General features: G+C 43.6%; 1 protein-coding gene across 3 annotated transcripts in view; it reads left to right on the top strand.

The window, feature by feature from the left end:
- The first annotated feature begins 1828 nt into the window (after positions 1-1828).
- PACSIN2 (protein kinase C and casein kinase substrate in neurons 2) overlaps positions 1829-23908 on the top strand; it is a 118054-nt gene continuing 95974 nt past the window's right edge. Inside the window, exon 1 of one of the 3 annotated variants that reach the window (XM_075899269.2) lies at positions 1829-1965. The gene's annotated coding sequence lies outside the window, so the exon portion shown is untranslated. Of the gene's footprint in view, positions 1966-2219; positions 2243-23151; positions 23437-23908 lie in introns of those variants that run through there. The other 2 variants (XM_075899278.2, XM_089769945.1) reach the window with 2 other exon arrangements.

The raw sequence follows: 23908 nt of genomic DNA, 5'->3' as shown, positions 1-23908 counted from the left end.
ACGCAGGAGTCTTTGGCTCCTTCCCTCAGGTGCAGCCCCTGTTTTCCTATTCTTTTTTAAGGAATTGAGGCCACTCCCTACCTACCACTGCTCAGACTTAAGGACAAAAGAGATTGTTTAATAGTTGCTCATCAAGACATGGAGTGTAACACCCTGGATGCCTCTCATTCATACATTAAAAACCCACAAAGTATTCCCCACTCCATATATCTAATTTTATGCACAAAAATTATACATACATCAAAGTAAGATAAACAGAACCAATGGATCATGATATATCTATCTCATAGATCCGGAAGGGACCTTGAGATATCATTGAGTCCAATCCCCTGCCCTCACAGCAGGACCAAGTTCCATTCCTGACAGATTTGCCCCAGATTGTCCCCTCTAGTGCTGAACTCAAAACCTTGGGTTTAGCAAGTCAATGCTCAAACCACTGAGCAATCCCATGTACATTATTCTATGTAACCAAGATTGATTGGTTAAATAAAATAATTTGTTAAAGCACCTTTGAGATGCATGCATCGGTGTCCATTAGTCTATTTCATAAAGCAATGAAAGGGGGGGGGACCATCACACCCAACACTTCCCATTTTCTGAGCACAACCAACCTCTGACCTTGGTTTGGTGTCCTAGTTTAGAAGTTCTTGAACAAACGGACACACGGATGGACTCACAGACACTCTAAAAATTTATGTATAGATGTCAGCTGCAGTTATGGGTTAAAATAGGCTTTTGTGGGCTAGCCTGGGAACCTGCCTTTTAAAACATTGTTTCTATGGGGAAATTTGTTCCAAGTTCCAAAACATCCGACTTCCAAATGCACTTTTGGAACACAGCCCATTTGTAAGATGGGGCCTTCCTGGAGTCCAGTTATCAATGTTGGGCCACCCTGCATTGGTGCTGCAACACACTCAGCTAATACAAAAAACCACAGGGGTGTTCAGTTCTTGCTTTCTCAGAGCTTGGCCATACTAGCGTGCACGTAGAATCATAGAGCTGGACGAGACCTCAGGAGGCCATCAAGTCCAGCCCCTTGCCCAAGGCAGGACCAATCCCAACTAAATCAACCCAGCCAGGGCGTTGTCAAGCCGAGACTTAAACACCTCTAGGGATGGAGATTCCACCACCTCCCTCGGGAACCCATCCCAGTGCTTCACCACTCTCCTAGTGAAATAGTTTTTCCTAATATCCAACCTAGACCTCTCCCACGGTAACTTGAGACCATTGCTCCTTGTTCTGCCACCTGTCACTACTGAGAACAGCCTCTCTCCATCCTTGTTGGAACCTCCCTTCAGAAAATTGAAGGCTGCTATCAAATCCCCCCTCACTCTTCGCTTCTGCAGACTAAACAAACCCAAATCCCTGCGTCTCTCCTCATAGGTCATGCATGCCAGCCCCCTGATCATTTTGGTCACCCTCCGCTGGACCCTCTCCAACGCGTCCACATCCTTTCAATAGTGGGGGGACGGGACAGCCCAGAACTGGACACAATACTCCAGATGTGGCCTCACCAGAGCGGAATAAAGGGGAATAATGACATCTCTGGATCTGCTGGCACTGATCCTCCTAATGCTCCGCAATATGCCATTAGCAGGGCTGCACCAAGGCAAATGCTTTGAAGCTAGAGAAGGGACACGCAGCAGAGGGCTAAGACCCCGTCACTGCGCGTCAGCGCCTGCGCTCCTTGCCCCAGCGGGCTCTCCCCTTGGCTTCCTCAAACCTATGTGGCTTAGGAAGTGATTTTGAGCGACAGTGAAATGAACCAATGGGATTCTCCGCTGCGCCACTTGGAGGCGGGTTCTCGTGATTCCATGCGAGGCCGTCTCTGCGGGCAGCCAATGGGAGCGCGCGGGCTGGCGCAAGCGGGGTGGGCGGCAGTTGGTGCGGTTGGAGCCGAGCGAAGCAGGGAATCTTCCCGCCCGCGCCAGACTCGGCCGCAGCGGAGACTGGGAGCAGCTGAAGGTGAGGGGACGCGCCGCCGGGCGGGACTCGTATCCCGCTGCCGGGAGGGAGCGCGGGAGGGGGCGCAGCCCCGCCACCCGGGTCATCCTGGCGGGGCGGGGCCGGGCGGGCCGGTCACTGCTTCCGTGGGGGCGCCGGGCGCTGCCCCAGCCCGGCTTCCTTGGGGCTGCCTCCTCCAGTGGCCCGCTGTCTGCCCCGCGGCCGGGCTGGCGTGAGGCGACCGGAGCGTGGCCGGGTTACTGACCGCGGCCTGGCCTGGGGTCTGCAGGGGCTGAAGGTTCTGTCGTGCGATGCGCCCCTCTGGGTGCGGGGGGCGTGTGTCCGTGTCCCCAGCTCGCCCTGTGCCTGCGCGGGGGGTGTGGATGGGGGCGAGGGAGCTGGGCGATGGGGATAGAGGGGGAACTGTGTCGATTTCTGCTACCTTGTCCCACTGGCTTGTTTTTGTTCGGCACTGGGGTTGTTGGTGTCACTCCTCCCTGGTCCCGTCTGGGGTAGCTGAGCTGCGGAAGGGAGAGCTTTTCTGGGGGAAGTTTGAGGAGGGCAGGGGAAGGAGGTTGACAGCTGGGAAGTTTCTTACTTTGTACCAGGGAAGTTGAGACCTGCTTGGTGAAGTTCAATGACCCATTTGATAGCAAGGGGAGAAGAGCTCTATAACTCTGCTCATCTGAAGAGGTGGGCTGTGCCCACAAAAGCTCATGATCCCATCTACATGTTTTGTTAGTCTATAAAGTGCTACCAGGCCATTTGCTTGCTGTTTTTTTCTAAAACTGAAGTGATCTGTTCCTCGGTCCCCAAATCTTAAGAAAATCAGATGCAGTAACTGTAGCGATCCCTGCATAACACAGACATCCCACAAATAAAGCAAGCAAGTGCAAGTCTATCCTAAGTCTTGAATATCAGAGTGGGTAATGTCTTCTAAATATTGGTAATGACACAACTAGGCCATACTTACTTGTCTCACCACCCATTTCCTCTATGCTGCTTTTTGCCAGGAAGAATCAAATCACCTCATCCTACATAGTGAAACTTTGTTGGAAGTGAGCAGCCAGGGTCTCTTTAATGTGGGTTGAGTCCACTGAGACTGACTGATATTTACAGTGTCTGGATGTATCTGTCCTTCCTAGCCAGTAGGTTTAACTCTGATTGAAGGGATTCAGAAATTGGCATGCATGCTTCCCTTTGCTCTCTCTCTTTAAGAGCAAAGGATACCAGAAACATTAACGTGATCCCAGATACTCGTTTACACGGTTTAAAACACTCAGCTTTTTTGGTGGCCCACCCTTGTAATTAAAATTATAGACTGAGCATTTGAGACTCAGGAAGTAAATTTATTTTGCCTATAATAATTCCGATAAGTTTTCTCCCACATAACTTGGAACACTAGACAGAGTGCAGAGTAAATGTTCCTAATCCTAACATGTTCCTATCTAAGAATGTAAGTGACTAATCGACTATCTGATAAGCATATGCTTATTGGATAGTCAGTAGTGACTCAACTAGTTGCTCCCTGGTATCAACTAGTTACTTAAATGCAATTTAACATCTTTACTCCTATTTACACCTGACTCCCATCCACACACTGGTTAAAAAGTAGATAATTGGACCATTTTCTCTTGGTCTCCATTGGAAACTTTCCTTTGTGCTTGTTTTAATTAAGAGCTTGGCCAGCTCCCATGCAAGGTTATGTGAACTAAAATTACAAGGCCAATAGTTCTAAAAGGTTAACAGGTATACTAGTGTTTTGCTTTTTGAGCTGTTGATGAAGGTACTTGTATTTGACAAATGAGTAAATAGTGTGACTTTAGTTTGTCTGTTGGTCTCTTTATTCAATCAGTGTGATAATTAAGACAAGCTCTGTACAACCCATTGTTTTTTGGCTCTTCTTCTTCAGGGTGATACAAAAAGGGCTGATTTAGTTTGAATTCTCATCTTTATACTGAAATTATAAGGCCACATGTAAATTATAGATATTGATCAGAGCAGGTTGTCTTATGTTTTTAAATATTAAGTTAATATTTATCTTCCATGCTACCCTTTATCATTTCCTGTTTGGAGTTACTTGTGTTCTGAGACAAAAATATATTTATTATATGTTCTTCTAATTATGACTAAACTAACTTAAACAAGAGTGTGTGTTGGAACCCATACTTTAAATATAGATTACCTGAGGAATGCAGCTGCATACCACAGGTCAAGCAGCAGTGCATACCACATGTACAGTTTGTGGTGAAGCAGCCCATTAATGGTACTTGAGACCTGTCTTGAAATAGTTTTGATAAGCATCTTTTTTCTGCTTGATGCTCCCTCCCACCAAAAAGGCATATGGCCTAAGGATCTAAATTGGTCATAGCTAATGCTGAATTACCAAATAAGATTGTTTAACTGTGTGAGTGGTGTTGAGTTGGTGATGCATCTCCATGTGGACATAGATGATGTAAAGTTATTTTTATAGCCACATTTGTTTGGGTATCTGGGAATGCCTACATAACTCATGAGTTGCCTGAATATGTGGCAATAGTACTCCAGCCATTGTACATTTTATTTTTTAGCTTTTTGTATATTTCCATTTTGTAAATAAATTTATATAATGACATTCACTGTATGCTGTTGTACAACATAGGAATTTATGTTGTGGTTTTCCTGAAGAAATATTTGATCTGTGAATGTCTAAATACATTTTTCAGAAAAAGTCTGACTTTAATATTTTGTCAACTTAAGGTGTCTGCTTGTTCTTTATGCCTCTGGTTCTCAGATTTGGGTCTGTGAACCCCTATTCTCTTTTTATAGAAAAAATATTTTAACTAAAGGTCAGGTTTGGGAACGTAGACAATCCTTAAGGGAGAGGCTTAATTACTGAATGTTCCACAGCGGAAAAGTATAGATAATTCTATATCTTGACATGATAATGTTGTCTTCTGTTAATGTAGAAGATATTTTAATAAATGTGGCTAATGAAGCAATTTCTTTTAGTTATCCATGAGTGTATTGATTTAAAAACAATTTTCGTATGTTTAGTTATTGGATTCATCCCTGAAAAAGTAGTTTCAGATATTGACTTGACTAAGGAGAGTCATTTGCAGAGATGTCCTTAACTTAGTTGAGTTCTCCTCTGATTCTGGGTTGTTGAAAGTGTCTCAAACTGCCAGTGACCCTAATGCCATGTCTTCTGTGTTGGCCATAGAGAGGGGGTGACAGAGCTTGTTGTGTGGTTCAATTTATTTTAGATCCAAGGGAAACCAGCACACTTCAGGGATACTTAACCACTTTCTTATTTATTGCAAGCTTTAAGCAGTTAACATAGTTGTCTAAGTGTTACAAGCCTTAAAAACAATTACTATACAATTGAAACCTTAAATACTATACATTCTAAAGCAATTAATACAGTGCAAAGCAATGCAAAAGCAATTAATAGAAGATCTACTATAAAACAATGATAAAGCCTAATTCACGTGCACTTCACTCGTATGCTACCTACAGTTCCAGGCAGGAGGTCGTTGTTTCTTTTCTTCCCATGTAATGGAATACCATGCACTGGGTCGCCAGTATGAAGGGCCTATTTACTTCTAGTTACATAGAGCAGGACCTGTGGGTCAATAGTGCCCATTCCCAATTCCTCTCATCCATTGTTCTTACTAGTCCATTTTATAGGAAAGCGAGGCTTGATTGTTCTAATAATATTTACCAATTGATTAAGTATTGTATTGGATATGCAAAATACCCAAATACCCTATTTGGAGTACATCTTGTCACTCAGGATGTTGCTATTATGTGCGTACTTGACAGTTGTATGGCTGCATCTGTAACTTTTGCTCATCAGAAACAAGTAACAGTACAAGACTGCTTGTCGTGTGTTCTTGACATGGCCTCGCTGTACCGTGCTTAATCTGCATTGTTGTTCAAAACATTCCTACCTCTCTCTGCTTCTCCCTTCCAAACCTTGCCTGCATGCTTATGTGCACCAGACTTGAGACAGACCTGGGTTTTGCATTTTAGGGATCTGCACTGTGTTCAAGGCACATAATCACCTTTTATTGTCAATGCAGGGTAGTCCAGGATCTGCTACATGATACTTGTCACTCATAAATTATCCTATGTTCAAGAGTAATACGGTGATAGGATGGTTTTTTGCTGTTGGAGGGCTAGAACTTTCTTTATATACTTCAGGCTCTGGCCTGTTATTTCAGATGAATCTCTTGTGTAATAACTTTCTCAGTTCCTAACTTTAAGTGTAGGATTTTTAAAATTAAAAACACTTCTATGGTTTGATGCTCAGAATGCCCTTTACAATTTCATGAAATAAGTAGCCTTATTCATTAACTATTTTATCCTTCAAGCAGTCTGTTGTTAATGTAATCCATTCTCTAATTAGATCGAATTAATTAATGTTTATATGTTAGTGGTTGGTTCAAATGGACAACAGGTTAGATTTTCCAGGAATCAATTTTATTTTCTGTGCTCAGCTTTTCAAGAACTATTTATCTGGCTGCATTAAATTTTCAAATGTGTTTGGTAAAAGTATATGTTGGTGCATCTACTTTTGAAGGGTGCTCCTTCAATTTGATTTTAGACATACTGACAGAAATGAGCATACTAATTTCTGTAGGACAAGGAAAATTTGCTAACAAGCTGTTTTTATCCACAGAGGTTTCATAGGTACCAATTTTTGGTTAAGTTTTGTTTAATATTAACTAATTTTCAGTCAAACAAATATCAGTTTAGGGTTACATTTAAAATCATGAGGTTTTTTGGCATATGAAGGGGAATTAGGGATGTTAGATACATGATTATTCAATTACAGGGTAACCGCATCTAGCGATTGTAGTGTGTTCATTTAGTGATTTACATGACCATTCGATAGTTCCTGGGTGTGAGACTGGCAGCCAGTGTGCTTCCGATGCCACTCCCAGAGAGTGCCCTTCACCCTGCGCTGTTACCTTTGTATCAGTTTAAAAACCGGCTCCCTGTGCAGACGGGCTCCTGCCTGCCATCCCGCTTCGCTGACAGCAAGATGGGGGTTCATGTAGTTGACATGATTAGCTGATAAACCCAGATTTATTGGTTAATTGAGTAGTCAACTACACATTGACATCCCTAAGTGGAATACAGCAGGAAATAGTGATACTGATATACTTGCGTACTGCGATGCATCTAAATACTGAATCTGCTTAGGTGTAACTTTGATTTTAATACTCTGTGGAAATGTGTATGTTTTCTGGATGATTAGCACATCAGAATTGAGAAATTATTTTGATTGAAGTTAAACTTGATAAGACAAACAACCTATTGTGCATCTCCAGAAGAAAAACAATTACAGTAAAACTCTATTAGTCCGGCATCCAATGCTCCGGGACTCCTGATGGTCCGGCACCATCAGGAACCCGGAAGTGCTGGGGCAGTCGGACAGGCTTCCCCCATTCAGCTGCTCCTGAAACTGACCAGCAGCTGGGGTGCTGCTGGGTTGGTCTCGTAGCGCTGCCCCTCGGGGCTGCGGGACCAACCCGGCAGCACCCCAGCTGCTCTTGGGGACGCCTGGGGCAGAGCAGCTGGAGTGCTGCCGGGTTGGTCCCGCAGCGCCAAAGGACGGCACTGCGGGACCAACCCGGCAGCACCCCAGCTGCTCTTGGGGACGCCTGGGGCAGAGCAGCTGGAGTGCTGCCGGGTTGGTCCCGCAGCGCCAAAGGACGGCACTGCGGGACCAACCCGGCAGCACCCCAGCTGCTCTGCCCCAGGGGTCCCCGATTCAGCGGCTGATTCCAGGAAGCCCGGGGCAGAGCTGCTCTGGCTGGTGCTTTCTGGAATCAGCCCCTGATCTGTTCCAGCAGCGGCTGACTTGGGGACCCCTGGGGCAGAGCAGCTGGGGTGCTGCCGGGTTGGTCCCGCAGCGCCAAGGGGCGGCGCTACGGGACCAACCCCGCAGCACCCCAGCTGCTTTGCCCCAGGCGTCGGGATTCAGCCGCTGCTGAAACTGACCAGCATCGTCAGTTTCACCAGCAGGCTGAATCTGGACGCCTGGGGCAGAGCAGCTGGGGTGCTGTAGGGTTGGTCTCGTAGCGCTGCCCCTCAGCGCTGCGGGACCACCCTGGCAGGACCCCAGCTGCTCTGCCCCAGGGGTCCCCAAGTCAGCCGCTGCTGAAACGGATCAGGGGCTGATTCCAGGAAGCCCGGGGCAGAGCACCTCTGCCCTGGGCTTCCTGGAATCAGCCGCTGATCTGTTTCAGCAGCGGCTGAATCGGGGACTCCTGGGGCAGAGCAGCTGGGGTCCTGCCGGGTTGGTCCCGCAGCGCCATCCTTTGGCGCTGCGGGACCAACCCGGCAGGACCCCAGCTGCTCTATTGCAGGCATCCCCGATTCAGCTGCTGCTGAAACTGACCAGCAGCGGCTGAATCAGGGATGCCTGGGGCAGAGCCGGACTATGGTAAGGGGGGGCTATGAGGGATCTGAGGTGGCATCCCCTCCCACCCCACTCCAGACCCCTCATAGCCCCCCCTTCTGATAGTCCGGTATATCTGATAATCCAGCACCCCCTGGGTCCTAAAGGTGCCGGATTATCGGAAGTTTACTGTACTTTAGAATGTATTTTTCATAATGTAAAGATCATCATATCTTGAATCTTTCTTCTTTTATCTGACATCTTACAGAGTACCATATTTTCTGAGGGAAGGTTGGGGTAGAATCAGGTCAGTAGAAGCAAGTCTGTGAGAGCTGTTGTTAGCTGTTGCACATGGCACAGTAAGATATTGAGTAGACAGGGTGAGTCCCTATTTGAGAAGGCACCCATCCCTAAACAGGTATAGAAATGGATATGGATAAACATTCAAATAAAATATCTGTAAAGCATTGTGATGAAATTTTGTTCACAAGTTTAAATCATGTTTAAAAATTATCCTGATTCAGATCACATTTGTGGTCATGGTATAAATATTTTCACAATGTTGGAAATGTGTACCATGAAGAGTTTTTGGTTTGAGCTTAATGCAAGGCATTAACCCTTTCACACTGCTGGCAATTAAACTTGAGTCTCTGCCCTGTGCCCAATAATTAAGAGGGAAAGAAAGTATGGTAAACTAGTTTATTATTCACTGCTTCAGGAATAGAAAGGAAAAGGATAGGATGGAAAGAACACATTGAAGCATAGTTCCAATCCTATTTTATGTGCATATGATCAGCGTTAAAACTAATTTCTCTTTCCAGCACTCATTATGGATGTTAGCTACTAGTTGACTACCTGATAAGCATATGCTTATCAGATAGTTGAGTACTGTAGTCACTCAACTAGTTGCTTTCCCTCCTCCTTGCTGCCTCTATCAGAGAGTGGCAGCAAGGGGGAGATGGCTTAAAATCTGTATTCCCCCCCCCCCAGCATTATTTTCGCTGGAGGCAGGGGAGGCAGAGACATCTCTACTGCTGTGCCTCTCTTTGAGATGTACAAGAGCTGCCTGTGGCTCTTGTACGTTTCAAAGGAAGAGGCGCAGTGAGATAGTGAGCCACCCCTGTTATTGACTAATTGAGTACAGGCAGTCCCCGGGTTACATGGATCCGACTTGCATCGGATCCCTACTTACAAATGGGGTGAGGCAACCCTGCACTAGCTGCTTCCCCCCAGCAGACCAGAGAGACGCGAAGCTAGCGCCCCCTCCTCCCTCCAGAAGACCAGGGAGACACGGAGCGGCTTTTCTCAGCAGACACCTCAGCTTGAGAATAAAGGACTGAGGGAAGTGAGGTGTGGGAGAATAAAACTGACTCTGGAGAAATGTTTGGCTAGAGTTTCCCCTACAATATGTACCAGTTCCGACTTACATACAAATTCAACTTAAGAACAAACCTACAGTCCCTATCTTGTACGTAACCCGGGGACTGCCTGTAGTTGATGAACATTCCATCCACTACTCGATTAGTTGATTAATCAAAATTTAACATACCTATTTCTTAAGGGGAATACTTACAGATGCAGGACAAAAGAAAAACCGATTCCACAGGAATATGTGCAAGGTTCCCAAGTAGTTGGTGATATTAAGCACCTCTGGGAAAACAAATGTTAAGTTTTCTGACAAGCATCACTGTCAATATGCGTGGAAATCTTGGACTCTAATTACAAAGTATAAGATAGAATAAATATAATCTTATTATAATCTTCACTACAAAGTGCCTTATTTGCAGTATCTTGGCATTCCTATATTATCGTGTCTTTGATATGGTGGCAGTAACACAAACATCTGAATTATGAATTTGATTGATTTATTTCTTTGTGCCATGTTAAACATTGGCCTGCTGAGTAGCAGCATGCTGCACTGCTATTTAACTATTGTGCCAACTGCAGATATGTATTAAGTTTCCACAGGAATGACTTCATTAACTGGTAACTCATGTCACGGCATGCTACTTTCTGAAGGGCCATTGCAGAATATAGTCAATTAGCATGACCCTTGGAAACTGAAAATTTGTAACTGTTTATACAGAATGCTTTTCTTATCATAGTTAATGGAGTTATTAGGGATGTAGCAAAGTATGTGACTTTTGAGTTGGTGTAAGGAGTTAGTATCTTAAGTCAGGAATACATACAGCTGCTATTTGTTACTCCTTTAAGCTGTGCTTTTTTTTTTTTTTTTTTTTTTTTTTTAAAGGCAGTGAATTTATAGCTAACATCAAGGGAGAGCAGACATCCCTTGGCAAGCTAATTCTAAATGGGAAACTTGGGGTATAGATGTTAGTTTGTGATAAAATGAATGATAGGACTAATCAATTTGAAAATCATAGGGATGCCTATATTATGCCTCCAGTCTTCTCTGCTAATAGGAATCTTCTTGGCAATTTGACAAATACCTAGGTCACTTTTCAAAATAACAACACTGTTCTTGTTCAGGGATGTAAGAAATCCACCAAATAGGTATGAATAGGTTAAGGCACCTTTGCCTGTTTTTTATGAATCCATGTGAATATTGTTTAAAACGAATACTCTACAGAAAATAAACTACGTAACTATCATGTTGCCTTTCTTAGTTCATTAATCCTCTTTGTGTTGTATTCAAAGTCTTAACAGCTAGAAAGAGTACTCAACTGGTCCTAAACAAAAGCTTCAAGGGATTTATTCTTGTTCACATTATCTAATTCAAACTTTATAAAATTGCATTTAACCTTGAAATGGCAGCTACACCAAGTTGACAGTGGGGTAATATCTGGCATTAACTTTACTAGTTGGAGTTCTTTCAAGGGACTTACGGCATTCCATGCTAATATGCCACTCCTGTTCCACAGTAGTAGAAACCAGTTCTAGCTATAGGGACTGAGGATGGACCCATTTACTGTACACAGGACTCTCTGCTTAATCCTTGTGCATTAAGAAAATACTTTGGTCTTGGAATATGGTCAGGTTCGTAGCATTTAAACACTGATACATTGTCAAAGGAACAATCAAGCAGTAAACTGCCCTCCAAAGGAACATTAACCTTAATGTGAGTTGAAAATGTCTGCAGCTGGAGACCTTTCTGGCCCAAGCACTTAACTAATGTTGCCCACTTTGTGAGGAAGATTCCATTAGGAGGACAAATTGAGTTGAGTGTATTCTTTAGAATTCTGTTTGTTTACAAAAAATGAAAACCAAAATCTGTTTTGTCTAACCATAGTAGATACAAACAGCAAGCCATTCCCTTGCTTACAATTTCCAGGCTAGCGAGTTCTTTGCCCCCAAAGAAATGTCTGCGCTCACAACTGTTTCCCTCACTTTCAACTTGATTTCTAGGCAATTTACTTCACTGCTTGGCAAGCTGTGAGAGGGGAGAACCTCTTGGCTTACATGGCTTAGTTTCCGATCAGGCCTTGTCATCTGACTCTTTGCTTTGGATGGTGGCTTTGTTATCCGCTATAACAGTGTAAACAGCTTAATTGCTTCTGCTTCACCTGAAAGATGTCTGATGAGCACAACCATCAGCATTAACCAGGTCTGTGATTATCTGTACAGTAGATGAGACTTACTGCTAACATCCATCATAACAATAAGATAATTTTCTCTACAAATAGGGTTAAGAATGGACATCTCTTCCAGAGTAGAAAATGTAAGTCATTTTGTCACTTAGAAATATTCTTAAGTCATACACCTGAGTTTGAAATTAACTTTGAAAACTCATGGAGAACAACTTTTCAGTCTGGTGGACTATGTAGATATTTAGTACTTGAGCCTTTTATTAGACCCCAAAAGAATTGTATTCTGAGGTTTTTTTTTTTCCTTTTTTTTCCCCTGGAAGATGGCAATTGCTTAGCCAGGATAAGCTGCATATGTTCTGTGCATTATGCCTAGCATAGTCACTTTTGGGAATAAGTCTCTAAAAATGGACTGTCAGGGAAGATTGAGAGAGATGATCTTTTGTTAATTAGAAACACCAGTCAATCCTGTTGTACTTCAAGTTGTAACTATGATTACAAAGAATTCTACTGTTAATACTGCTGGTCCCTTCCCCTCCCTTTTAAAATTCCCACTAATTAATTTAATGAAAACTCAATCATGCATGGAATGTTGGTGTTCTGCTAAACTAATTATGGTTAAATGAAGCTGTTCCATTTCTACACAAATAAAATGAGTACTTGTATAAGTATTTGGAAACTTGGGATGAGTCTTTCTGATTTTTTTTTGTTCCCTTTCCTTATTTTTTTGTTTCAGTTCTGTCAAACATCTACCTGAGCATATGGCTGTCATGTCATCTGACACCTTGTCCTGGTATTTTGTAGAAGTGCTAACTGATGGCATTTTTTATATATAATCCTTGACCCTTTTTTGTGTAACTTAAAAGGACAAATAACTTGGAGTATTCAGTTGTACACAATTAAAAACCAACAGTACATTATGTGTAAGATTAAATATTAGGATAGTAGAGCTTTTGTATAAGTGTTTTTTATTTAAATCTTAAGAAATTAACACTGTTATGCCAAATGCTGCAGAGGACCTATCAGATGGAGTGGTAATGAGGCCCATATGCAGGAATTTCTGTGTGTGTGAGGGCGGGGGAAGGGTCTGAGTCGTGGGAGGGGCTAGTGACTGTCCCGCCCCTCCACATCCAGCCCTGTTCCCTGCCTTGCTTCTGGGCCGGGGGGTGGGAGGAATCTGCCCCAGCCTTCCCCTGGCTAGCTGGAGCACAAGGGAGGGTAGGGCAACATGCTGCCACAGCCTCACACTTACTTAGAGGACCATGGGGGGGACGGGCGTTAGCACCCTCTATGTTATGGGTCTTTAAAGATTGCATAAATACAGCAGTAAAACTCATAATTATAGCTGAATTCCATTGTTCTTCAGTAACTCATGTTGTGTGAGCTCAAACATTGATTAGTATCTGGCAGTTGCATTCTTACAAGGATGATATATAAGGGCACTTGCTTTATCATGCATTTACTGGGTCTTGGCTGAATTTAAATGCATGGCACCAGAAAACAGGTTAAAAGTTCATGAAACTCTTTACTGTGAACTAAACGGATGCGGAAAATAGTTATGATCCAAAATTCATAAAGCTGAAGGAATGCAAAACCTATTGTACTCAGGGAATGCTGCAGTATTGTGCTAACGAACGAATGGGAACCAGAAACTGGAACTGACAAGTGCCCACTCCCCCCTCCCCTGCCCCGGGATAAAAGAAATTCTGTGCATAAATGGAAAAAGCCTCAAACAGTTTCTTTCTAAAAATCTTTAGCTGTGAAGAGCTGTATGTGTGTATTTATTGCTAACTAATCTGGACTGTCTCTATGTAAATTAATACATGTATACAAATCAGACATTAAGAATGGCATAATCTTTCCGTCTCTTTCTCTTCAGCATCTGAGGAGATAAGTTGTAGCTCACAAAAGCTTATGCTCTAATACCCTAATACATTTGTTAGTATTTAAAGTGCCACAGGGCTCCTTGTTTTTTTTCTATTAAAAAAGGTTTCTCTTCCCTGTTTTTTGTAAACTGTTTGCACAATAGGGAACTGACACTGATGTCACACCGGAAAAATACAAACGTATTTTCCTCACGCTGAGTAATTTTGGATGTTGTTAACAACTGTAGAAGTTGGCGTTTGGAGTAGGATAAAGTTATCAGAAATCTCCAAGTAAACTAGGAGTCTCTCTCAAAAACTGGCATTAAGCAGTGTCGCGGCTACTTTTTCCCACTTATGACATGTCACCTCCATATTGGTGCACATAATACAGTTAATACAGTAAAACTCTAGTTGTCCGGCATCCAGTGGTCCGGCACTCCTGATGGTCTGGCACCATCTGGAACCCGGAAGTGCTCCAGGCAGCCGGACAATTGGAGCTGTTCTGTCCCGGGTTTCCCCAAGTCAGCCGCTGGTCAGTTTCAGCAGCGGCTGACTTCAGGATGCCTGGGGCAGAGCACCTGGGGTGCTGCTGGGTTGGTCCCGCGGGGCGGCATTACGGGACCAACCCAGCACCCCAGCTGCTCTGCCCCGGGCGTCCCCGAGTCAGCCGCTGCTGAAACTGACCAGTGGCTGAGTTGGCGATGCCAGGGACAGAGCAGCTGGGGTGCTGCCGGGTTGGTCCCACAGTGCTGCCCCCCATCCTCCCTAGACCCCTCATAGCCCCCCCTTCCGATAGTCTGGCATATCTGATAATCCAGAACCCCCTGGGTCCTAAAGGTGCCGGATCATTGGAAGTTTACTGTAGTGGGGGGGGGGGGGGAAGGGACTTGAAGTATGGGAGGAAGTCTCAGGCCTAGGGGAGAGGATTGGGTTGTGTGAGGGCTCAGGGTGGGACTTGGGGTGAGGGGTGCAGAGCTAAAGCAAAGGATTGGGGGGTGAGGGCTCTAGCTGTATGTTCTGGGCTGGGGTTGGGGATGAAGGGTTTGGAGTGCTGGTTGCCCTGGGAGCTGCAATGGGGGAGAGATCTCTCTTCTCCCTCCCCCACCCCCGCAGCAGCATCCGGAGGGAGGGGGAGGGAGAGGTGCCTCTTCCCCAGTCGATGGCAGATTCCTGTCATGGATGCGTTGGAGCCAAGAGATGAGCGTCTCTATACAGAGCTTTATAGGCAGCTGTGAAGCTTTGAAGTTGAGAGGGAATTCAGGCAAAATTGAGGGTTTTGTACCTCAAGTCTTGCCTTACACAGGGTCCAACCTTCATAGTAGAATTTTTGGATATATATAATTCCTTCAGTTAATGCAGGATAATTTGGCTTTCTGGGTCTGTGGTTTCTTGGGGTTGTAGCACTTCTCTGAGTATTGTCTAGTATCATAGTCTACTAGCTAGCAGCCCATATGAAAAATGTTTGCAGGGTTCAGTTAAATACAGGGTGAATACCCTGATGAGTTAGCATATCCTGAACTATCATGCACTGGTTTGGAGGGGGGTATTGGAATTTTGCTGTCCTTGTACTCTGTTCTGGCAGATAGACTGCATGCATCAGACAGCTTTCTAATCTGCTGAAAGAGCTTTCTCTTCTTAAGGCATAATCTCCTGGGCTTCAGAAAGCTATGAGCAGCAGCAAAGGCACTGAAGTTGCCATCCTGAATCTGTAGTAAGGATGTTAACTATCGGGTACTTGTGTAAATATGTAACTGCTAGAAATTGTAGGTGTTCCATCATATTTAGACAGAGGGCAGGTAGGTGGAAGCTGGTTCTCATGATCCTTCTGAGCACAGGCTCCTGTCTCTTCTCCCCTCCCCCCTTGCTGCCTCTGATAAAGAGGCAGCAGCTCACTCTATGTTCTGCCCCCTTCTGCTTTATCCCTCACTCTTCATGCTGCTGCCTCTCTATCAGCATGGGCTCCTTTGTCCCCCCCCACCTATGCCCTACTGCCTCTGTGGGAGGTCATGGGGAGGTTCCCCACGCATATTGATGCCTGCCCCACTCCCCCCCCCCACCGTTGTACTGCCTCTGATACAGAGACAAGAAGGGAGTATGTAGTGTATTAACTGATAAACCCAGGTTTATTGGTTAATCATGTAATTGACTACATATTTCCAAGTATCAGAGAGATAAGCTGTGTTAGTCTGGATCTGCAAAAGCAACAAGGAGTCCTGTAGACCTTATAGAACAGTGGTCTCCAACCTTTTTACACCCAAGATCACTTTTTAAATCTCAGAACAGGCGAAGATCTACCTCCCCACCCTTTCCTATGGGAAGCATAGTCTCACCAGCAACTATACACCGCACCATAGTAACTCTAACTCGGGAACCAATCCATGCAACAAACCTCGGTGCCAACTCTGCCTACATATCTACACCAGCAACACCATCACAGGACCTAACCAGATCAGCCACACCATCACTGGTACATTCACCTGCACATCTACCAATGTAATATATGCCATCATGTGCCAACAACGCCCATCTGCTATATATATATCAGCCAAACTGGACAGTCCCTACGTAAAAGAATACATAGACACAAATCAGATATTAGGAATGGCAATATACAAAAACCTGTAGGAGAACACTTCAGTATCCTTGGACACACAATAGCAGATCTAAAGGAAGCCATCCTGCAGCAAAAAAACTTCAAGACCAGACTTCAAAGATGAACTGCTGAGCTACAGTTCATCTGCAAGTTTGATACCATCAGCTCAGGATTAAACAAAGACTGTGAATGGCTGGCTAACTACAAAAGCAGCTTCTCCTCTCTTGGTATTCACACCTCCAGATCAGCTGTTAGAAGTGGGCCTCATCCTCCCTGATTGAATTAACCTTGTCATCTCTAGCCTGATTCTGGCCTGCATATTTATACCTCCCTCTGGATATTTCCACTACATGCATGTGACCAAGTGGGTCTTTGCCCACGAAAGCTTACGCTCCAATACATCTGTTAGTCTATAAGGTGCTACAGGACTCCTTGTCGCTTTGACTACATACTGACATCCTAATTTGTAGACAGATTGGGTTGCATCAGTTAACATTCAAAAGGTATTTTTAAAGTCTAGAAACATAACATTTTAAATGCAATGTTAAATGCTGCTGAAATAGGCAACTTAACTTTCCTCATCACTATGGATAAGAATTTAAGGGAGATTTTTTTTTAAAATTGAGTGCATATTCTAATGTTTCATACTACTTGCTTTGCAATGCTAGGTCAACCCTATCATTCCTAAATAATATTGTTCAGAGTTTTAGCCTGAAGAATGTTCACTGACCCCCACTTCTTGACCAGTAATCTTATCAGAAGATCAGAAAAATAAGAGTCTTAACTTTGCTGATTTTCATGTATTGACTTATTTTTGGATTACTAGGCAGAGTAAAATTTTTGTCAGAGCACAACTGGGTGAAGAAGTAAACTTCAACATAATCTCTATTTAGAGAAAAGTGACCTATAAACAGGAAATAATAAATTCTAACAATCAGGAAAATGATAAAGTAATTATTTGAATTAGGGATGTTAAAACCTGTTTCATTAAAGTAAACGTGTAATTACTTAATTTCAGTGGTTATTGAGTTACACATGAGGGGGGCAGGCATGCACAGGGAACTGACTTTTAAGTTGGCTCCCTCCAAGCATTGGCTCCTGCCTTCACCCACCCACTGCTGCCACTGATACAGAGGTGGAAGTGGGGGAGCCTGCATGTAACCATCCATGTTAACTAATGAGCCCAGGCTCATCTGTTAACTGTGTAAGATTTTTAGTTTCCTGTGTTGGCTGATGTGGTTGATAACTTATCTGTAGAGAATTTTCTAGGATGGTGTGTGTGTGTGTGTGTGTGTGTGTGGTGTGTGTTTTTTGGAGACTGGAACTGGTAAAAACAAGACAAGGGTGTTTTTCATAATTATATTGCATTGATTTAAAAAAAGTCATAGCAAAGAATTAGTAGCCAGTAAGGCCTTGTGTGCTAATTGCCACGAGCCTGACAGAATTTGACCATAGGCTTAGTTGTGATTAATTTATTTGTATTACAATCAATCATTGTTTGAAAATTGGGTGGAAACGATTACATCATTTTGGAAAAGACTATGTGGGATGAGTTCTCTGATACTAATAAATTTCCAGGTTGAACTTTTTATATACAATTTGCGCTCCTGAGTTAGGGAGTCTGGTTTTTAGTAGTTGCTTGTTTTGGAATTATGAAGGAAAAAACATTAGATGTTAGAATTAGGGATGTTAAATATCGGTTAATTGAATAGTTGATTAACCTTATGAATTCTTATTGGTTGTCGACTAGTCTATAGTACCCAGGGGTTGGACTGGCAGCCAGTGCACTTGGATATCACCCCCGAGGAGCCTCCTGCTACACTGCGCTGCTGCCTTTGTATCAGAGGCAGCAGCATAGAGTGCTAGGCGGGAGCTGGCCCATAAGGTGAGCCAGTTTAAAAAACAGCTCCCCTCACATAACAACTACCTGTTGCCCCACGCTGCTGCCTCTGATACAGAGACAGCGGCGCAGGGTGGCAGCAGCTCCTGTCTGGAGGGTTCTGAGGTCCAGACCCGGTGTAAGCCAGACCTGAACTGGGCTGCTTGCCTGCCTGGCTCCTAATACTCCTAGCAAACTCAGGGCCTGCTAATTTAAATTCTACTAACCCTGGGCTTATGTTGTAATATATTAGGAACCACAGGTGGGGTAGGTCCTGGACCCAGCACAAGCTGGGACTGAGCCAGGCTGCTGGACCAGCCTGCTAAAAAAAAATTTACTGGCAAAGAGGGGTGGGTGGTGGGAATTCACGTAGTCTATAATGTTAACCTATAACCTTTGGTTTATTGGGTTAATCTACTACAGTAATACATCCTTAGTTAGAATATTTAATGTTTAAGGTTTTTATAAGCCTTTAGAGCACAAGAGAAACTGGAACCATCTTTGCATAATCTTGAGCGGATGTTTTCTTAAAACAACTAAAATGTTCACTGTGTACAAGGCTTTAACTACTTTTGCTTTCAAGTGACTGACTGAAGAAAGCTTGAAAAACATTCCGCTTGTCTAGTTAAAACTGCTTGTAAGATTTTGAAATTGTTAATGATATAGTATTTAAAGGGATATTTTCAGGTACTTTAGACCCATGAATTAGTATGTAGTAACTTCTTAAATAACCTAAATATGTGAATTTAACTAAGATTTGTACTGACATTAATATAAATGTTTATCATTCCCTGTAATTGCTTGTTGTAGTTCAGGCAGTCCCCGGATTACGTACAAGATAGGGACTGTAGGTTTGTTCTTAAGTTGAATCTGTATGTAAGTCGGAACTGGCATCAGCCGCTACTGAAACTGATTAGTTTCAACCCCGGCTGAATCTGGATGCCAGTTCTGACTTACATACAGATTCAATTTAAGAACCCCAGGCGTCCCCAAGTCAGCTGCTGCTGAAACTGATCAGCGGCTGATTCCAGGAAGCCTGGGGCAGAGCAACTCTACCTCGGGCTTCCTGTAGTCAGCGCTGGTCAGTTTCAGCAGCGGCTGACTTGGGGACGCCTGGGGCAGAGCAGCTGGTGTGCTGCTGAGTTGCTCCAGTAGCACGGCTCCTCGGCACTACTGGAGCAACCCGGCAGCACCCCAGCTGCTCTGCCCCAGGTGTCCTGATTCAGCCGCTGCTGAAACTGACCAGCAGCGGCTGAATCAAGACGCCTGGGGCAGAGCAGCTGGGGTGCTGCCGGGTTGGTCCGGAGTGGCGCTGCGGGACCAACCCGGCAGCCCCCAGCTGCTCTACCCCAGGGGTAGGCAAGAAAAGCCTGGTCTGCTGGGGGAGGGGCACTAGCTGTACACCTCCCCCCCCCCCCCCAGCAGACCAGGGAGACAGGGGTGGCGGGACCGCCCAAGTCCTCCATGGCTTTGCTCAGTCTCCCTGGTCTGCTGACCTGGGAGACGCGGCGCAAAGCCGCAGAGCACGCGGGCAGCGGGACAGTCCAGGAGCGCTGCGGCTGTCCCGCTGCTGGCATGCTCCGAGGCTTTGCTTCCCGTCTCCCTGGTCTGCTGGGGGGGTCCAGCGGCTTTGCTGGACCCCCCCAGCAGACCAGGGAGACAGGGAGAAGCTTTTCTCGCCCCGGAGGACACGGGTGGCGACCCGCCGCCCGTGAGCTCCGGGGCGAGTAAAGCCCCGTTCGTAAGTGTGGATCCGACGTAAGTCAGATCCGTGTAAGTCGGGGACTGCCTGTAGTCAATATCCCCTGCAGTGTTGACAAACTTATGTTGTAGTAGTATGGTGATGTATGAGAATCTGAAAGTGAAATTTGTTAGTATAGGTGGTTCTCAGACTTCATTGTAGTGCAGCCTCTTCTAACAAAAATTACTATGACCTTTCCTGATGGTGGGGGTGGAGCCTGAGCTCTGCTACCTGAGGGTGAACCTTGTGGGCTTTGGCTTGAGCTCTGGGCCCCAGCAACCTAGCAACCCCATTAAAAGACCACTTTGGGGTCATGATCCATGGTTTTAAGAGCTGATGCATTAGGCCTTCTGATTGACTATATCTAAACTATGGTTTAAGTTGGAACTGCATTTATGGTTCAAACATGATTCAGAAACTAACTCTCTTTTCAAACCCCATCTTTCGTTTGTCTTGATCCACAGTGAATAAGAGTCAAAAGATATAATGTCTAAAAAACAGTTTGGGGTGTTCAGCTTAAAGGATAGAGAAAGTACATTTAGATAAGAATTATGTTTTAAATTATTTTTAGCATTGAAGTGTTAAATATCTTTATTCTCAGATCTAAATAACTTTGTTTTCTTGTGATAATGCTACAGTCTGGGCTTCAACCTTCCAGATCTTGATTTTGAAACAGTTTGGATAAAAAGCTTCGTTGTTGATGCTTTTAAAAGGAACCGATCATTTCTTTGTTAAATAAAACAAGAATTAGAAAGGCCAGATATGTTTCTTATATGTATACGAGTGAAAACTACATTCCTCTGAGGTCTGAGTCAGTAAGTTCTGCACTGGTGCCAAAAGTTCTGCTGAATAGAAGTAGAAGTGATTGCTTTTAAGGTTTAATCTTTTTGAACTATTGAGATTGCAAACGAATACTTTCCAGTTGCTTAAGCAATTAAATAGTGCTAAAAGTTATAGTCATTATTGCGTTGACAGCACAAGGGTAACTAGATTATAGGGATGTTAAATGGCTAACCAATAAGCATGAAGCTTACTGACATGCTCACTGGTTAACTGGCCCTTGCCAGTTAACTCCAATGGTGGCCAGCCTCACCGGGCAGGAGCAGCACTAACCTTGGGGGAGGGGGAGCAGCATGCAGGGTGATAGGGCCGTAATACAACCATGGGGTCAGGTTGTGGAACCTAGGTTAAGTGGTTTCATTTAACTGGTTAACCGTTTTAACACCTCTAGTAGGTTGCACTTAAATGTCTTTTGGGAGCTGGGGTATGGTGTCTAAAGAGATGGATATGTACCTTGACGATTTATGAAGTTATCTTTGAGGCTCTTAGACCTGCTTTCTCCCAGAAGGGTAAGCATCTATCAGTGACAGATGTAATTTCTTCCCTTAGGCTCTGTCTCAATACCTGTTTAGATGTGTTTAGGTCAGTCTACTCTTAAATCTTTTGCCAGTATAGTAGTGCTGGTTAGGGAATGAGACTGTTTGACACTTCTATATTAGCACAAGTCCTAATGTGGATCTAGTTTTCCAGCAAAAAAGTGCTTTTCCCAATATAACTTATTTCACTTACATGAATACAGTATTACCAAACTGTTTTGACTGATGCAAGCTGCCTACGCTAGGAGAAGGTTTTGGGATTATACCCATGCTGGAAGCCTTTTTAAATGTAACATAGGACTTAAGCAATACAGGGAAGGGACACAGCCTTTATTCCTTGTTCCAATCTTCAGGAAAAAAAATTCCAAGGGAAGGTCTGTGTCTGCCTTTCTCTCCCTAATTCCTTCAGTTTGCTTTATCTGTGGGAAGACTAGATTTCTTATTTTCCCCTCTTACTGGGTGGCCTCTCCCTTCATTTGTTTAGGTCACAAGATTTAGAGGGGAAAAGGTAATAGTAAAGATGGGTTCACGTGTCCAAAATTCTAAAGACGAATAATATTTGTGGGAGAGTGCTGGCTATATATCAGCCCACGCCACTAACTCAGTGAACTCCCCAACATTGTCATTAATTTTCAATTTAAAATTGCCTTCTAAATGGGAATGGAGCTCTTCTGCCCTCGCTGCTTGAGCGTGCACACAAAAATATCAACCCAGACAAATGTCTGCCAGTAAGAATCTTGCTTTGCTTTCCTCATCTTTAGATTTCCTTAGGCTATTTCAAGCAAACCCTTCTGGTTTTATTTCCTTCCCTCCTCCCCATCCTCTGTTTATTTTGAAACTGGACCTTTAATAACTCCATTCATGTGAAGAAGTGGGTTGTGCCCACGAAAGCTCATGATACCATCTACATGTTTTGTTAGTTTTTCAGCACCTTAATGACTATTTGTTTAAATTTTTCCTTATGTTATAGGTAGAATGCCATGCCAGTCCTTTCTTGCCACTATTACCAAGAACTAAATCTTTGCTAGGGATGATTTTCTGGGATAAAATAGATCTACATGAAAAATCAAGTGTCTGGTTACACTTAAACCTCTTTAATCCGGCAATCCTGAGAAACCGAGTATACCAGATTAAAGATTTTGCTGGGCAAAAGAGGTACTGTGGGGGCTGGGTGTGAGGGGATGGAGTGCTTACCTGCTGCTGGGCTTCTTGGGACACACATGGCTCTGTGCCCCATGTTGATAATGGGAGCGGTGGGGAAAAGTATCAAAGGAAGAGGCTCTGTGCGCTACCATTCCCCCATCTTAGGGGAGTGGTGGGGGAAGGAGAGCGGCAATGCTCAGAGCCACTTCCTCCTCTGTACCATGGGTGTTCCTGAGTTAGGGACACCTGGATTACTGAGATTCAAATGTACTATTTTTTTAATGTGAAATCCTCTAGTAGAACTTTAAAGTGAAACAATATAGTGTTTTTGAAATTGGTTCCATTTATTTTACAGTCTTGGACTTGGTTCTCTTCCATGTCAGTATTTGATGAGTGATTATAACTCATGCTCTTCCTGAAACACAGTAATCCAACTGCTTAAATCTGTAAAAATAGAAATGTTGTAGTTAATTCTTAACTAGGACTCTGCCTGTGTATTTGGGAAATTGGTAGCACAGTAGTTTCAATCTTACTGGCACAGTTTAAAAAAACACTTTATCCTTTAACTCTTCGTTAGGCTAACGAAGAGTTAAACACCTAATGTCTTTAGTGAATTGATACTCTGAAGAAAGATTTAAATTTGGAACATTCAGATTTATTATATTGTGTAGAAAAGGCAGTCCAGAGTGTTAACTGCAGAAGGTAAATGCCAGGAATGGTTGTGGAAAAAACCTGAGATCTGTATGAGTACTGCAGTGTGAAGGAATGACCTTAGTTTGAGCTATAAGGATTTCGGCAGCCAACAGGAAATGATGAAATGTACTGAGAGAATTCTGCTTGAGGAACTGGAGGTCATACAGAGCTGTGCAGGGAAAAGACAGGTACTGAAGCTGATCTGTGAAATTATGCAACTGAACTTGGCATCTGGAAGACAAATGTGAGGTGAACATTTTATTAAGGTAAATCTTATGTAAACTGCATATTTAATGAATTGTTAAACAGCTTTAATTTTTTTCCAGACCCCAGTAGATTTCAGCTATGTAGTATAATTAGTTAGAAACTATTTTGGCTGAATTGAATGGGTTTTTAGCTAGTTGGTTTAAACCAATACTTAATGAGTTGGATAATATGATACCCTACCTTATTAACAGAAGGTAGGGTATTGGTTAAAATCCATGGAAGCCTTCTTTTACTTTAATATGATCATCATACTGATATTTAAAAAAATGTAAACAACAAATGGTCTTGCAGCACCTTAGACTAACAAAAAATGTAGATGGTTCAGGTTGTGGATTTATGCTTTTGCTTAGCATTGTTTGTATTTTTGGAAGTGCTATCTGAATAGGTACTTGCATCGCAAAATATATATTCTGTTAGATTTCTGAGTGTTTTACTTGACAGCATATCTTGTATTCTTCATCTTTGGGTTAC

The sequence above is a fragment of the Pelodiscus sinensis genome, chromosome 1 (assembly GCF_052426305.1).
Source record: "Pelodiscus sinensis isolate ZL-2025 chromosome 1, ASM5242630v1, whole genome shotgun sequence".
In the NCBI taxonomy this organism is placed as follows: Eukaryota; Metazoa; Chordata; order Testudines; family Trionychidae; genus Pelodiscus; species Pelodiscus sinensis.
Note: the sequence above shows the minus strand (reverse complement) of the source record. Positions and strands in the feature narration are given on the sequence as shown.